This window comes from Austrofundulus limnaeus, unplaced genomic scaffold, assembly GCF_001266775.1.
Source record: "Austrofundulus limnaeus strain Quisiro unplaced genomic scaffold, Austrofundulus_limnaeus-1.0 Scaffold667, whole genome shotgun sequence".
Lineage (NCBI taxonomy): Eukaryota > Metazoa > Chordata > Actinopteri > Cyprinodontiformes > Rivulidae > Austrofundulus > Austrofundulus limnaeus.
In genome coordinates, this window is record NW_013953069.1 from 106,851 (window position 1) to 112,169 (window position 5,319).

The 5,319-nt window shown below is 39.1% G+C and overlaps 1 pseudogene; it reads left to right on the forward strand.

Moving 5' to 3' along the window:
* Nucleotides 1-2,249: 2,249 nt before the first annotated feature.
* The window catches only part of LOC106531726 (extracellular calcium-sensing receptor-like), a 4,519-nt pseudogene continuing 1,449 nt past the window's right edge, over nucleotides 2,250-5,319 (forward strand).

Sequence of the window (5,319 nt, forward strand, 5' to 3'; positions counted from 1 at the left end):
GTACATTATTTTATGATTTGTTGTTTTAAGATCAGCTCTAACAAAAACAGCTACATAGTTAACGAAAAATAAGAGGTTTGTCTCTCATTTATTTTTAAATACATTAAAACTTATTTTCATCTATCCTTTTTTAATCACCCTCTTGTGAAGGGTTGTGGGGGAGCAGATGCTCATCTCCAGCAGTCACTAATCATGTTTCCATCCAGTTGTAGAGTGAATTTTTATCGAACTTTTCAAAATTCGCAAAAAATTAAATAATTAAAATTTGAATCTAGACTGTTTCCATCTAGTTTCCCCCTCGACTGATGCGAATAAATGAGGCTACGCAATGTGTCATGTCAGACGAGGCTACGCAACGCGTGATTATGTCAGACGTCGGCGACAAGCTTTGCGGTAGTAAACAGGAAGTGAAACTTGCTAACTAGCAGAGGTTAATCATCTTAGGACAATGGAGCAATTTTTTCGTGAATGCCTTGCTATTGGGCAAGTTATAATTATTCTATCTATTCAGCTAGTACAGGCTATGTTTACCGCTGCCAGGAGACGTAGGGAAATAAATGCAATGTTAAACTACGCTGCAGAAAGGTACGTGCAACTACGCCGGGAGGAGGTAGGAAAGCGGAAAAAGCTGAATGTCACATGAGGTAAACATGCGCTATGTCAGAATTTATTCGGCAAACGTGTTTCCATCTCCCATTTTGCGCATTAACTAATTTGCGAGTCATCCAAAAACCACCTCAAGCGAACGTAAAAACTTTTCAGCGAATTGAGGATTTTTTTTGCGAATTTTGCTGTTTCCATCCGACTTTTTTTTTCGCATTTTTAATGCAACACTTCTAAATGCGCATCAAAAAACCTTGATGGGAAACACAGTTACTGTGTTTACACCCAGCAGGATACACCCCCGGACTATGCACAAGTCCATCACAAAGATGGAGACAAATGAGACAGACAACCATTCATACTCCCACTCACACCTAGGGGCAATTTAGTGTTATCTAATCAAACTAACAGTATGTTTTCAGTCTGTGGAGAAAAAAACAACAACAAAAAAACCAACATCAAATTAGAGTACTCAGAGAAAACCACACATGCATGGGAAAACATGCAGAAAGTGTTAAGGTTTGTTTATGCTTCATGCAAGACGTGCAGCTGCAGCCCAGCGATGAGTAATTGCGTGTGTGTCATCGACAGCATTCAGTGTTTATACTGGGAAAAGATGTGGGGGATACATTATAGTAATCCCTCCCTCTGCCCTCTCACCGCAGACGTCAGGTGCTAGCTTAGCATGTAAACAACTGCTAGTTGCTTAAGAAAAACTTGCTAGTTGCGAGTTTAGCTTGTGCGTGAGATGCGGGAGATGGATGATGAAAAACACTTCTCCTATTTTCAAATGTCCACTGCTCGTTTCGACCAACTTGCCCACCGGATCTTTTTTATTTATTTATTTATTTTGCCCACTGGATCTCCCCTCACCTTCAGCACGCACTGACGCAGTAGAGGACAGAGATAGTTATACCTCCGGTCCGCCTCGGTAAGTTTCTCTTCGAAACTATCCATGTTTAGAAAGAAAAACCGGCTTCTGGTAGCGAGTACTCGGTAGCGGTGTCACACAGCACAAAAACGCCCACAAACTTTGAACCAATCACACATTCCGAGCTGCATTGTCCGCATCTCGGAGTGCTGACTGGGGGCAAAGTATAGGGCAGCTGTCACCGGGAGATCGCAGCTGGAGTGCAGACGGAAGTTGCGCAACATTTTTTCACTCAGTGGGGGGTAAAAGACGTGCGACAAGAAGTATAAACCAGCCTTCAGTCACTGTTATACTCTGTATTTTATGAAAACACATTTTTCTGAGAGCACATTTTCATGTGGTTGTATAATTATTTACTTGTGTGTGTGTTTGTGTTATAAAAAAGAAAGGAACAAATAAGGAACAAATAAATAAACTGTTAACTAGTAAAACATTGAAGAACTCAAAACAGCTTGACTGATAAAAATAATAAATAAAAACAGCTGAATAATTATAAAATTGTATTTTATTTGTGATAAACTTTCTGGACGTAACATTAGAGGGTGAGGTATTACCTTCAGTGATGTCATGACCACAGAGTCTGGGTGGAGCCCTGAGTTGGCGTGTGCTGACTGTAGTATATATGTACTCTGAAATATCATAATCCTCTGTATGTGTGTGGAAACACACATTAAAGATCTGCTGTTGTCAGCTTCATGTTACACTTAAACCAAACATGGCATCCCTGACTGCTAAGCTTTTTGTGATTTTGTCTTTAGTAAGAGGACGRGTTGGATCTACTGTTGCACTGGATAMCTGYGCTTTCTTRGGAGAAGAGGAAGAAAACAGCCTGTATGAAGATGGAGATGTGGTTATAGGAGGCTTATTCCCTTTACATTACAGCCCTGTGTACTCTCGTTTGACATATAAAACAAAACCAACATCTAACACATATAATTAGTGAGTTGTATGTGATTGCTTGTGAACAAGATGTAAYATTTTACTGAATTGCTTTTTATAAAAATGTGTGCATTCATGTTTCCAGGGGAATGAAATGTTTTTTCTATAGTTTCAGCTCTCGTGCTTTGCGCTGGATGCAGACAATGACCTTTGCTACTGAAGAGATTAACCAGAGAAGTGATCTCCTGCCACAACTAAAACTGGGTTTCCACATCCGTGACAGCTGTGATGACATACCTGTATCTCTGAGGGCATCTTTTCTGTWGGTCAATGGAAAACCAGAGAAAAGCCTGAGAACTGAGAGTGTGGAGAAAAACGAGAGTCAAGGAAAAAGCAATGATTTAAGCTGCACTGCTGTAAACAGAACTGTGTCWTCAGTCATCATAGGAGATGCTGGGTCAGGGGTATCTATGGCTCTGTTACAAAGTCTGGGTTCTTTCTCTATTCCACTGGTAAGACTACCTGACTATCTGGGATCTTTGGATACARATTTTAAATCGGGGTTTTATGTATAGATAACTATCATGAGCTTACAAATGTTAAAAAGAACCATAAAACATGYTGCAATGTTATAATGCTTTTAAAACCTTTAAAATTACTATTTGGGAAAATTTAACAAAATTTCMGTTTTGTCTTTTTTTTTGTTTTTGTTTTTTAGCTTACATATGTCTCTGACAAACTCAGGCAGCAGGGTAAATTCTGCATCACTGGATGCCTTTAAACACTGCTATTGTTTGCTGACATTTGATGCATGCTCCAAAGCCTTTTCAGGAAGCCGCAGTGCAAAAGATCAACTCTTGTTTGCTTTAATTCCAGGTGAGCTATTTTGCRTCCTGCAGCTGCCTGAGTAACCAAAGAGAATTCCCCACCTTCATGCGCACAATGCCTAGTGACACCTTCCAGATCAAAGCCCTAGCTCATCTGGTCAGCTACTTTGGTTGGACCTGGGTGGGAGTTATAGGTGTGGAATCAGATTATGCTCGCTTTGCCATCCAGCTTTTCCTTCAGGAATCTGTGCACTTCAGTGTGTGTGCTGCCTACACTCATTTCTACTCAGTAGGGCTCAGCCAGCAAGATCTTGATAAGCTGCTGACAGTTATTCAGGTACCTATTTTTGCTAAATTTCACCAAATAAAGAAAAGTCTTTTTTATTAAATGAAAGAAACAAATATTTCTTATGTGTTGGTTTACAATGATCGGAATTGTGCATGTAATTTGTACTGTGATATGTTAAGTTATACAACTTCATTGAATAAACTGCCATTAATTTATTATTATTATTATTATATTTTACTTATTAGATGTCATCATCAAAGGTTATCATAAACTTTTCTGGTGAAGCAGAGATGCATGCCATTCTAAGAGAAATCCAGCATCGAAATATAACTGGCTTTCAGTGGATTGCCAGCGAGGCATGGGCCACTTCCAAGATGCTTTGGGAAAAGTCAGGAAATCTGTTAACAGGAACACTAGGATTTGCCATACAGAGAGCTGCCGTGATTCCTGGGCTGCAGCAACATCTTTTGAATCTCACACCGTCGTCTATTCATAAATTAGCTTTCCTGGCAGAATTTTGGGAAGAAACATTTAACTGTCGATTAAACAGGTCAATCAATACCCACTATCATGGAATGGAATATTACCAGGAAAGAGAATCATGTGAAGGGACAGAGGTTTTAAATAATGTTTACTCTCCGTACTCTGATGTGACACAACTAAGAGTTTCTTATAATGTCTACAAAGCCGTATATCTGGTGGCTCATGCCTTGCAAGATATGAGTAATTGCACAGATGGAAGAGGGCCTTTTTATAATAAGACCTGTGCWGACCCCAAAAAATTTAAACCTTGGCAGGTAAGAATGATCACACTTTAAGTAATATTCACAAAATGACTCAAAAACAGATTAAATAGATCCCCCCCCCCCTTTTTTTCTCCCTCAGCTCCTCTACTACATGAAACATGCAAATTTTTCTGTGCTAGGAGAAAAAGTAAATTTCGACCAAAATGGGGATCCAATTGCTTATTATGACCTCATGAACTGGCAGATGGGACCAGATGGTTCTCTAAATTTGGTGAAAGTAGGTTTCTATGATGCTTCATTACCCAGTGGACACAACTTGGTCATAAATGCCTCAATGATCATGTGGCCTGCAGGGAAGCAGGTGTGTTCTTCACAAACAGGTCTGAGACCGTGTTCACCACTGAGACTTGTGTATGCACTGCTGATTGACACATCAGTTAAGCTGCTGTTGTTTGTGTGCAGTGTATTTTGTTAATTTAAAGGCACATCTAGGGGCCGTACAGTGATTAGAGCTTCAAATGTCGACTGGGACCATTTAGTGTAGAGTTAGCGTGTTAGTCCAAAACATGCCTGAGTTTTCTTCATGTACTCCAATTTCCTCCCAAAGTCCAAAAATCACATATGCTAGGTCAGTTGGCAAATTTGACAACCTGTCTAGAGTGAGCCCCATCCCCCACCTACTGTTTAATGGGTTTGGCACCAGCTCCCCCCAAACCTGGGCAGCAATAAGTGTAAACATAAACTGAATTAATGAAAGAATAATGTTGTATTAACTTGTTAGACAACAGTATATAAAAGATTATTGACTAATTTTTGAAATCTTACAAATCTATTTACAGTATATGTATTTATTTTTTTAAATAATGCAAAGTTATGTTCAATGTAAAAAAGTGATAAATAATAGTTATAATGCTTTTAATGCAATAAATTAATAAATTGTATTAATGTCATATTTTACCTTCTATCAGGTTGCAGAGAAAGGTCAACGTGAGCAGATACTAATAACAAACAGAGACTGAGAACGTAATGTAAAAGGTAAGTGAG